Raw genomic sequence first — 12,747 nt, forward strand, 5'->3', positions numbered from 1 at the left:
TTAGAAACATTCTACAGAGTGGTAGAGAAGATAACAAAAGAAAAAAACAGCAGAAGTACAATTTAACTGAAAGAGTTACTTTCAGGATTTATCTAAAAAAAAAGAAAGAATACTCAAGCCAGTGGCTGTTACCAGTAAGTTTTTAAAAGTAGGGACACCAAGATATATTTTTTTTTTCCATCTCAGAATGAAATGCTTATAGAACTGCTGAAATGAATTCACAAAAGATTCTTTGTGAGATGAATATCTAGAACTATGAGCACAATTCCTCAATTCTATCCTGACACAGCTGCAACATTTGTAAACAAACAAAACAGATAAATGGCAGTAAACTATGTGCAAAATTAAGTGTAATACCTTTATGGCTTCCCTATTTCATTACTTGAAGGTGGTCCAGAAGAAAATCTAAACTAAATCACTGTTTTCAAAGATATATGAGATTAATTCTACAGAATACGACAAATACTATAGGCACAACAAATTCAGAAATTCTTTGCCAGTCTGTGTAGAAGACCTGCTGGATTGTTATAATTATTCCATGATTCTTTATTGTTTAGTATTCTTTTTTTCTGTGTGTAATAAACTATTTGTTCCATGGACAAAATTAATTTATCCAACTGAAGACTATAAGGAGGATATAATTTAGGCAATTAAGTAGATGGTTCCTGCCTATGTGTTCTGTAATAAAAAAAAAAACTTTGTATCCAAACTCCCTTTACAGTGACAAGCATATGATGGCAACTAAATAAATATTAATGGAACTGAATTATTCCCAGTTTAAAGAGGAGAAAATTGAAGCCCATTGAGGCAAAGTGAGGTGTTCAAAGTCAGAGGGTCAGAATACAAAAGAAGCAGAACTCAAACCTAAGTCATTGGTACAATTATTTCTTTGTCCTACAATGGCTTTTCATCTACTAAAATAAAAACAAATCTAGCAGGTATATTCAATAGTTATTGGTACAAGTCAAGATCGTCCTACAGGAGCATTGTGTGGTGATATTTATGAGAACAATTTTTTATTTTATTTTAACTTGGGGTGGGGAATTAGATAAAACAAACTTATTATTTTGCCTGTGGTTGGCTGTGGCATTAAGCAGTTGAGTACAACTTCAGAAAAAATTAGTAATATATTTTAATATTTGAAATAACAAGAATTTAAACTAAAACATTCAAAATGATTGTAGTTGAGAATTTGGTAAAATGCCTTTGTGGTCTCAAGGATTTATAGGACATTATCTACCAATCACTGATATGACTGTCTGACTTATTAGTCTCAGTCAACAATTCTACTACATGCTAGACACTAAACTGACAAATTAAGGGGGGGGGGAGACAGTCCTTGTTCTCAACAAGTTCAGAGTCTAATAGGGATAAAGGAGACAATATGCAAAAAACTATGTATAAAGTTATATACAGGATAAATGGAGATAATCATAATTAGAAAGGATTAGCATTAAGGAGGATTTATAAAGTCTTGAAGAGGTGAGAGTTTAGCTAGGACTTGAAAGAAGTCAGGGAAACCAGGAGACAGATAGGAGGAAGAACATTCCAGGCATGGGAAGCAGTGAGTTAAAATTTCACAAGAAACAACAAGGAGGTCAGTGTCTCTAGATCACAAAGTAAGATGTAAGAAGACTGGAAGGTAGGGAAAGGCCAGCCTATGAAGTGCTTAAAAAGGCAGAAGACTTAATGTTGGATCCTGGGGGGAGCAGGACTTCACCAGAATTTAATGAATAGGGGAATGACAAATGACATGATCAGACATGTGGTTTAAGAAGATCAATTTGACAACTGAGTGGAGGATGGTCTGGACAGGGTAGAGATTTGACCGAAGGAGGCCAATCAGAAGGCTACTGCAATGGTCCAGACATGAGATGTTGCAGGTTTGTGCCAGGATACTACCAATTTCTCAGGATAAAAGGAGAATTAGGATTAGTAGAGAGGATGACACTTAGTGTGAGTGACTGAGAGAAGGCAGTGACTTCTAGAGTGAGCTCTAATGAGTTCAGTTTTGGATACTGTGAATGTCAACAAGACATCCAGTTTGAGATGTCCAATAGGCTTTTTGGAGATTTGAGGCTGGAGGTTACTGGATCTGAGAATCACCAAAGAGTATATTATAATTAAATACAAGGGAGCTGATCAAGTCTATTACTGTTCTATGCATTTAGACCAGGGACATTATAGAATACAGGATGTTTTAAGGGACCCTGGATAATAATCACCTAGACCAACATTCTCATTTGACAAATTGAGGCCCAGAAAAGTTAAGGGATTTGTTGCCCAGGTAACACAAATAGGTTCCAATGTTCTTTTAACATCCCAGTAACAGCAAGCATTTATTAACTTCTTTCCTATGGTTCAGGTATTGTGCTAAGGTCTCAGGGACACCAAGGAAGGCAAAAACGTGGTCCCTGTCCTCAAGGAGTTTATTCTAATGGAAGAGATAATCTGCAAATAATCCATGTACATACAAAATACATACAGTGTAAATGGAAGGTCATTTCAGAGGTAAAGCACTAGCAGTGGGGGGGGGGGGGGGTTTGGGGAGGAGGATCCCTGCAGACCTGAGTTCAGTCTTGAAGGAAGAAACCTGGGAAGCCAAGAGGTAAAAGTGAGTAGGGAGATCATTTCAGGCAAAGGGGACAGACAGCCAGTAAAAAGAACAAAAACAAAACATGGAGTTTGGAGAGGAATGCTATATACCAGGAACAACAAAAAGAACAGTGTCACTGATAGTAGAGTAAAAAGAAGGAAGTAAAGTGTAAGAAGACTGGAAAGATAGGAAGGAGTCAGGTTAAGAAGGGTTCTGTTGGATCCAGGGGGTAAAGAGAGTTTCATGAATATGGAAGCAGGGGAGGGGGTGGTGGTGACAGGACCACTTTGATAGCAGGAGAGGACTTTGATAGCAGAAGAGGACTTGGTCAGCAGTTTCCTGAATTCTCTAGCTTCATTTAGCAGTTTTTAAACAGGAGCAAAGTCAGTAATACTAGGAGTAATAGATGGTTTGGGCTTGGCAAGGCATGATAAGACCATGATATTCTAGTATGAAGGTGGTCAAGGAAACCCTTAAATTATCTTTTATTTATTTGAAATCTTTCTGTATCAAAAGTAAAAAAAATTTTTTTTCCTCTATAACTACTTTCTCCTATTTCTTTCTTTATTATTTTTTTAAATTTTATTTAGGGCAATGCGGATAAGTGACTTGCCCAAGGTCACACAGACAATTATTAAGTGTCTGAGGCCTGATTTGAACTCAGATCTTCCTGACTCCAGGACCAGTGCTCTATCCACTGCACCACCTAGCTGCCTCCTCCTATTTCTTATACATGATTAACATTTTCAGAAAGATAGATTCTGACACAACATAAAGAAAAATTTCCTAATATAAGAAAGATCCTAAAATAGAATTGCCACTAGAGGTAATGAGGTCCCCACTCCCCCAACTAGAAGTCTTCAAAAAGAGTCTGGAGGGCTAAAGATCAGCTAGAGAGATGTCATCTTATTTAAATATTGTATAACCTAAATGGTCTTGAAGGGCTTCCAACTCTGAAATTCTGTGCTTTTGAAGAATTATAAGAAAAAAAGAAAATGAATAGAAACAGAAAGTTTTCAAAATCTGTTGTGATAGTATATATTTTACAGTAGATTGTAATTCTCTTACTAAGTATAACTAGTATAACCATATTGAGTAAGGCTGTGATGTAAAAGGGAAAAGAAAAAAATTAATGATACTATGTTTCGGCTATATAATCAAGGATTTATTATTTTACATTCTGTACTTTCAAAATGAAATCTAAAGCACTTTGGGTACTTTTATTAAGTTTGTAAATTTAATTTCTCATAGAAAACATTAAATTGGTTTTAAAAAAATACATTTCTTGGCTGAATAAATTATGGAACCCTATTATACTCTTAGAAACCAGGAGAGATGGGAATTCAGAGAAGCCTGGAAAAAATTTGCATAAACTGATGCTGAGCAAGAAGAGCAGAACCAGAGACAATTTTAGAGTATCTGCGATGGAGAATACCATCTGTATCTAAAGAAAGAATTGTGGAGTTTAAACAAAGACCAAAGACTATTATCTTTAATTTTTTAAAAAAGGTATTATATAATTTTTCTATCTCTTATATTTCATTTTTTCCTTAAGGATATGATTTCTCAACACATTCAATTGTGATCTATGTATAGATCTATCTATAGATGTAAAGACTATCAGACTACCGGGGGTGGGGAGAGGGAAGCAAGATTGGGGGAAAAATTGTGAAATTCAAAAAATAATAAAATAAATACATTCCTACTCATATCACAACAGTGTCAGCAAACTAAAGTAATGAAAGTTATTAAGTTTGGTGACAATAGCAGCATACTAAATACTTAACAACTAAAGATCAGGATAACAATTTGTTTAGGCTGCTAAAGTTCAACTAGTGCATTTAATCTTTAACCTCCTATCATTTTAATAGCACTTAAAGTAAAACTAAAGTGAACAAAGACAACCAGAAAACATAGAGAAGAAAGATTATCAAACAATCTCAAACTCAAATCCTTGGACACTAGAATATGTTAGTCAATGTTTAGCCATCTGAGAGTGTGGAGAAGAAAATTTTGCACAAAACACTTTAAAATTTGATTGACATAATTAATATTTTTTCCACCACTTTTTGAAGTCTTTAGACAATCAACAAATTAAGACCTGATTTGTGGTTTGCTGGTGTCCTAGGTGGCAAAATGTTGATATTGAAAATTTAACAATCAGAGGCTCTAGCACACCACTTGGATACAAACAGCACAAAAAGGTTCAATCTTATGGAAGAATGAGGTTGGAGAGGCCAATACTTTCAGTCTACTTAGCTGTTATGAGTAAATGGTTAATTGTAGACTTCATTAAGACATTTATAAACAGTTTCTAGAAACACAGGAAAAGAGCTGTAAATTCAACAGAAGGAAAAATAGATACAGTTCAAGTTTTCCATCAGTGCTGCTAGATAAAGATAAAATTCAACTACTTTAGGCAAGCTCAAACTACTGGATCATCTGACTCTTTTAGATTAGCATCTTTTCACATGACTGTATCACTTAGTTTATTTTTTTTTTACTGAAGATGCCTTTCTTAAAAAAAAGTGATTTTCAATGAAGACATTTCTCAGTCTTCAAAAAACACTCAAGGGAATTATTCAATTAAAAATCTAAATTAGGACACAACTTAAAGGCATACATTATCTCCGCAGATCTTATTATAATAAGTTACTACATTGTAAATATATAGCTGAACAAAAATGTTCCACTAAATTTATTTAATTATACACCTTACAAGCAATTTATGTAAAAATAACCACAAATTTCTATTTAGTGGAATAAATCACTGCTCCAAATCTATTTTCTACTTAAGTCAAATATTTTTCTGGCAAAAATTGCCTTGAGGGGCGGCTAGGTGGCACAGTGGATACAGCATCGGCCCTGGAGTCAGGAGTACCTGAGTTCAAATCTGGCCTCAGACACTTAATAATTACCTAGCCGTGTGGGCTTGGGCAAGCCACTTAAACCCAGTGCCTTGAAAAAAATCTAAAAAAATATCGCCTCAAACCCAATACAAAAGCACCTAGAGACAATAATTTTTATTTATATTAAAGGAGCAGTAAACAATTTTTCTCTAAAAAACTTGATCATAAGCCTTTATATTTCTCCAGTAGACATTATATTTTAGTAGAAAAAATTCTGAATTTGTACTTTCACAAAGTGAAAACCTATTTCTCTACACCTTTTAATGTTGAAAATAAGCTCTGGAGAAAGTTTTCAATTCTCTCAAGCAAAGTAAAGGGTCTTGAAATCATCATTCTCTACTACAACTTGACTACAATCTAAGAAGGCTAAACCTAGTTACTAAAGAGGAATGGATCTGGAACTAGGAGGAAGCAAATTTGAACATCAGATCTGCTACTTTTTGGATGTCCCAGGTAGTCATATTTACAGGCCTTGGTTTCATATTCCTTAAAAAGAAAGAGTTGGTATGAATTAAGGGTTAAATAACATGCCCAGGGTCACACAGCTAGGAAGTGTTTGAGGCCACATTTGAATTCAGGTCTTCCTGAGCTGTAGGACTGGTATTTTATCCATAGCCACCTAGCTGCCATATCATGATTAGGAAAATAAAAAAAATCATAAAACACATTCCAACAAAGAGACAATGGTTCTGTGACTGTTCCATTTGTTAAGGAAGAACTTAAGTAGGTTATCTACAGCTAAGCTCCCTTCTTGATATTAAAATTTTAATGATTCTAAGAATTATAAGTTATTATTATCCGTAGTCTGTAATTATCTACTGCTTTCAACTCCTTTACCAACTATCAGAAAACTCACTTACTTTTATTTATGTCTTTATTTAAATACACTTCTAAAACATTCTTTAAACAAACATTTGCTGAGTTCATTATGCAAACACCAGAATACCAAAGATACAATCTTGAGTTTTCAAGGAACTTAAAAATCTGCAAGGGAAATACAGATAACCTCTAACTTATGGCATAGTGTGATTAGATCCTTTAGTTTCTCCCCAAAAGTTAGGGGCATAATGAAGAGGAAATAATATGGAGAGAATGGGGGAGGAAAGTTTCAACTACAAAGTGATCTGTAAGAAGATTAAAGTTTTTTAAGGTAAGTGCCAACAATGTCATCTAGTTCATCTTGCATTCCAATTGTTTGACACATTTGTAAATCATAAATTTTTTTTATAAATAAGAGATTTTAAACTCCTAATTCGCTCCCTTTTAATAATTTTTTGTTTCCAATATTGGTTCCTCTTTCTAACCCATTCTTTTAAAATCATTTAGGTCCAATGGACTCCCTTCCTACCTTATGTGTCCTAGAATCCCTATTCAAAGTTCTATTTAAGTGCCACCTGCTATGTGAAGCCTTTCCTGATTCAGTTGCTAGGATTTCTCTTAAAATTATCTTCATATTATACATATACATATTTGTATACATGTAGTTTCCCCTTGAAAGAATATAAGCTTCTTGAGGGCAGGGACTGTTTTAGTTTTGTTTTTGCATCCATAGTGCTTGGAACATTAATAAATGCTTGAGTTTTTAGGTTTGAGATTATGCATTCTATAACCTTCTAGCCAAATTTTATCAATATATCACAACAGTACATGGGAGTTCAAACTTAGGGGGAATTCTTAAAAGTCTTCTCTATGAATTCCTTTTAAAAGTTAAAGAAAAAGGGTGGTTAGGTGGTATAGTGGATAGAGCACTGGCCCTGGAGTCAGGAGTACCTGAGTTCAAATTCGGCCCCAGACACTTAATAATTACCTAGCTGTGTGGCCTTGGGCAAGCCACTTAAACCCATTTGCCTTGCAAAAACCTAAAAAAAAAAATTAAAGAAAATTACCCCTCAGTGGTGGAAAGTGCTATGGAATGACATTAAGTATCAAAGAAATGTTTAATAAGTTTCTACTATATAGTAGTAGAACTGTAACTATGGATGGAGATGGAGATCAACTATAACAACAATGGATGAAAATCAAGGAAAACAGGTATAAAAGTAATAATTCACATTTATCCAGGGGTTTAAAGTTTTTAAAGCCTTCCACAAATCATTCCTACTCCCTCCTCTTCTATAACCCTCTTCTTATCTCCTAGTGTTCAGTTCTCAGCCTTTCCTAAAAAAAATATCTTCGGGATCCAACCACCCCTTTAATTTCTTTCCTCTTTTCCCTTCTTTTATCAGCCAAAATTTGTGAAGGAATAGCCTTTGCTAGTTAATTATACCTCCTCTTCATTTACTCATTCCTCAGTCTCCTGCATCTAGTTTCCAACCCCTTCCAAAGCCTATGTAATAATTCTACTGTTTGAGTCCGCAAATAAAATGTCAAGCCTATATTCTAAAAGTATAAAGTTTTAGAAATGTTCAAATTTCAAAAGTGCAAAGTCCCTAAACAAAATTGGGGTCTCTAAACAAATTATAGGATCACAGACCTATGATGTCCTTTTGACAAAGTGATTTAAATAACAGATTTAAATCATATTGTGCATAGTTTTTTCCTATGCTGTTTTGGTTTCTACTACTGCTTTTAGTCAATCCTGTACCTAAAAATGACATCCCTTTTCACTTCTTTTGGAACTAAACATAAACGTACACAAATATTTCCAAATTTTAAAGGATTTAGAGTGAGAAGGAATTCAGAGATCAGAGTCCAACCCTCTCATTTATAAATGAAGTAACTGAGCCCCAGAGAGTGAATTCAATAAGATCACAAAGTGGCAGACCTAGAATTTATTCAGAGGTTAAAATAAAATATAAACTTAAAATATATTGACAAAAGAGGGGAAATCAACCCTTGAGGAATAGGGGCTGGAATGTTAGAATATAGGGGCTGGAATGTTAGAATATAGGGGCTGGAATGTTAGAATATATTATCAGATCAAGACAAGTACCAATTATTTCACTAACACTTTTTTCCTCCTTATTTTGAAATCTTTTGTTACAAGAGTTGGTCTTTGGGCAGAAACAAGAAAGACTTTGTAGGAAAATAAAGGTAATATGGCAACAAAAAGAATCAATTAAAAATTTAAAGTGAAGAGTAAGAAGTTTAAAAACAGAACTCCTGTATCTAATTAAATAAAGACTACCTTGGTTTGCTTCCTCATAAAAATTATGACCTTCTTAGGATTAGAGAGCTTATCTTTTATTTCTGTATTCCCAACTGCTACATTCAGAAGATTGATGATTGAATAATTAGCTAAAAAGCCACACAAACCATAAACTAGCTATGAGAATATGCATGAAGAAGGATGTTATTTACTAAGCTTTCATTAGGCATCAAACAACCTACTCCTTGATCCTTATAGTAATTTAGAGATCATTGTTCCACCACTAACTCTATCACTAATTCTTTCCTCTGAAGTTCATGACACCCTCCCCTCATTCTAGTCTGTGTCAACCTACTGAGTATTTCGGACTTCAGCAAAGGGGTAAGTACTGGAGTAAAGTACAAGCAGAAATATAAAACAAAGTTAGTCCCTGCCCTCAAGGAGCTTACATCCTAATAGAGGAAGAGAACACATAAAAGAGAGCTAAAAAAAAAGGTGGGGAGAGAGAAGGTAGTAGGGCAGAGAAAACTTCTGAGATAGGTTAGCCTGTGGAGATAGCCTGAGGAAGGAATGAAGATATCTTTGGCCTGGGTCTCCACCCAAATTTGCAAGTTCTAAGAGGAATCAGACATTCAGAAAATGATAAAGGTAAAAAGGGAGGAACAAAAGGAGTCATGCATATCAAAGTTATCATATCACTAATATTAGAAAAATGCAAATGAAAGTAAATTTGAGGCTCTTTCTATCCATCAGATGACAAAATAGGAAAATGACAAATGCTGACCAGCTTTTGGAAAACTGACACACATTAATGTGCTGAAAACTGATCCCAATACTCTTAGCTAAACTCTTATTATATCCTCCAAACTGGTTTCCCTACCTCCGGCTCTTCCTTCTTTAATCTAGCCCTGCAATTTATGAATATGATGGAATATTCCTATACCAGAGTATAGATAAATGTGAAGATTTCAAAGATTGTATGAAGTGAACAAAAGAATGAGTATAACAATGTAAATAATGTCAAAGTTGAAAGTCAACAGAAATTTGGTCAAGTACAATGGATAGTTAGATATGTATTATACTATTAGATATGTACTATACTATACTTTCAACTGATAAACTATCATCAAAGTGTAAAGTGACATCCTATTTAAAAGCAGCTTTACTTAACTGTTAAGACACATACTTTGTTGGCTGGTGTGTATGCTAGAAAGTGTATGTTGTGTCAGAGCAAATTGTATCAATAATTTAAACTACATATACTAACAATTTAAAAGGAAAAAGTTATCTGCCTGATGCACACATATAATCATGCCACTTCCCTGCTCAAAAAGCTTCAACAAACATCCACTACATAGTATAAAAGCTAAAATTCTTCCTCTGGCATTCAAGACTTTTCATGTTCTTTCTATTCCATGGCACTCCCTCCATTTCACACTGCTAGTGTCTTCTCTTAGATTATTTTCCATTTACAATGGAGTTCAAGAAGGACTAGTACCTCTGTATAAGGGTTTGCTGAACCCTTTTGAGGGCTGCTCAGTTACCTTTGGGGTCTACCTCGCATTCTCACTCATGGCTCCAAAAAGCTATAGGACTTGCAGTGGTTACAGGTCAGTGAGTTAGAGTGTGTCTACCCTAAGCATGAGAAGATTTCTCTCACTGTACTGGGTGAATAAGAACAATTTGTTCCAACAGCCATGAAGGTGGTTGAAGCAGGGGTCATGGAGTGCCTTAGAGTTCAGTCAGACATTGAAGTCCAAGGTCATTGACTGAATCCCAGGGCCATTGTTAGTCACCCTGACTTCTGTTCTGCCATGGGACTTCAGTGACTCTAGAAGAGAGTGATTTTGTGCAATTCTGCCTTCTTTAAATCCAACTCACCCATTAGTCAAGATATCACTCTATGATGTCATGGACCTTTTTGAAAAAAGGACAAATATAACACTTTGCATTTGCTCATATTCTCTCTCTCTCTCTCTCTCTCTCTCTCTCTCTCTCTCTCTCTCTCTCATATATTATTGTCATATTGAATACACTTGGAATGTGAATTCCTTGCAGGCAGGCTGAGCCCAGAGCTCAGTATACAAAATGCACTTAAATGTTGTTGATTCAGAAACTCTTACTTAATACGGTTGAACGTTGGAGATGAATTAGTCTTAGATGATTACCTCCAAGAGGAAAGATTCAGAAGAATACCTTTAATAAAATGAGCATTTGCAAATACAAAATAGAAAAGAAAAAGACTGTGCATGAAACCAGAAATATCAACATACTTTTTCCTCTTAAGAATAAAACAAATTCAATAAGTAACTTTCAAAGCAGTCATCCTTGGTGTTTCTTTCTATTCAGAAGAACCCATTTTCCTATATACTATATAGACTTTATCAAGAACATATAAAATCTTCTGATAACAAAGGTAGCGAAGAGAAAAGAACACTGAATAGTCAAGAGTTCAGTCAGGTTCTAAGATCAGTCCCTTCAATTAACTCTGATATTGGACAATTCTCTAGGTGTTGGTTCTCTCTTCACTTCCCTGGGTCCTATATATATATAAAAAAGAGATTATATGTTATTTTAATTCCTACTAGGTCTAATATTTATGATTCTGTACCTCCATGATGACTCAGCCAGTTTCAGTGAGCCTAAAATATATATATGTTGCTACTTCTAATTACTATAAAACTTCTGTTTAACTCCATGTAAAAAGTTTAAATGTTAATTTCTCCTATGCTTAGAGAGCCTTAGAACCATAAAAACTGTGGAAAAATAAAAAATTGGCAATTACATTTTAAGTCATGGAAGAATGGACACAAAGCTGCATTCTTTTTTCAGTTTAGAAGATATAAACTGACATGATTTGTTCTAAACATCATTCAACTTCCATTGGTTGGCACATGATATATGTAAGGCAAAGGTCATCTTAAAAAAGTGCTTTACTGGGGCAGCTAGGTGGTACAGTGGATAGAGCCCTGGCCCTGGAGTCAGGAGTACCTGAGTTCAAATCCAGCCTCAGACACATAATAATTGCCTAGCTGTGTGACCTTGGGCAAGTCACTTAACCTCATTGTCTTAAATTTTTTAAAAAGTGCTTTATTTACAGATGGAGTAAAAGAACAAACTGTCAACAAGACTAGGATCTCCCTAAATGAGCCAAAGTACCAATATTTTCCACTATCACAGCAGCACCATTCATAATAAGATATGAAAAAATCTTTAAGAAAATTAGCATTAGTACTGTTGACAGTTTAAACAGAAAAAAGATTATTTTTAATAGCAAAACAGCAGTTTTATATTCTTCTCAATAGCATGGGAATATCTTCCTTCAAAAGCGGGGTAATGGAGGACCCATAGTGATGTCAAAAGGTTTAGTATCAAAAAAACAAAAAAAGATTTAATATCAAGTACTAATCTAGTGGTTATTCTATTTTATTTATTATGTTGATGTTTCACTCATGTCCAACTCTAAGTGTTTGGGGAATTCTTGGCAAAGGTACTGGAGTGGTTTGCCATTTCCTTCTCCAGATCATTTTACTAATGAGAAACAGAGTCAAATCAGGTTAAATGGCTTGCCAAGGGTCACACAGCTAGTGTCTGAGGCCACAGTTGAACTCAGGTCCTACAGATTCTAAGGCAGGTGTTCAAACCACTGTGCCACCTAGCTGCACTTTGAAAAGCAATGGTATAGGCTAATGATAAGAAACTGGGAAATGATAAGAATGATAAGAAAACCCAGGAAAAAAATCCCAAATGGGTTGAACCCACAAAAATCAATATACACAATCAATAAATGAAACTTATTAGTGGCATAGCATGGGAGAAAGGGTACTGGATTTAGGGGGAAAAGGGCTTGAGGGGCAGTTAGGTGGCACAGTGGATAGAGCACCAGCCCTGGATTCAAGAGTACCCGAGTTCAAATCTGGCTTCAGACACTTAATAATTACCTAGCTGTGTGGTCTTGGGCAAACCACTTAACCCCATCTGCCTTGCAAAAAAAAAAAAAAAGGAGGGGGCCTGAGTTCAAATTATGGCATTCTTATTAATCCCTGTAAAAACTAGGGAAGTCATTTTACTTCTTTGCACCTCAGTTTCTTTACTCTGTGAAGATATTAAAATACAGTGTATTTGAAAGAAGGAAATCTGTTAATGAAAGGTAA

At 34.9% G+C, this 12,747-nt stretch overlaps 1 protein-coding gene across 2 annotated transcripts in view; it reads right to left on the reverse strand.

Annotated features, from left to right (window-relative positions):
* The window catches only part of VMP1 (vacuole membrane protein 1), a 121,309-nt gene that overhangs the window by 106,786 nt on the left and 1,776 nt on the right, over positions 1–12,747 (reverse strand). The window lies entirely within an intron of this gene.

Source organism: Macrotis lagotis, chromosome 2 (assembly GCF_037893015.1).
Source record: "Macrotis lagotis isolate mMagLag1 chromosome 2, bilby.v1.9.chrom.fasta, whole genome shotgun sequence".
NCBI classification, from domain to species: Eukaryota; Metazoa; Chordata; class Mammalia; order Peramelemorphia; family Peramelidae; genus Macrotis; species Macrotis lagotis.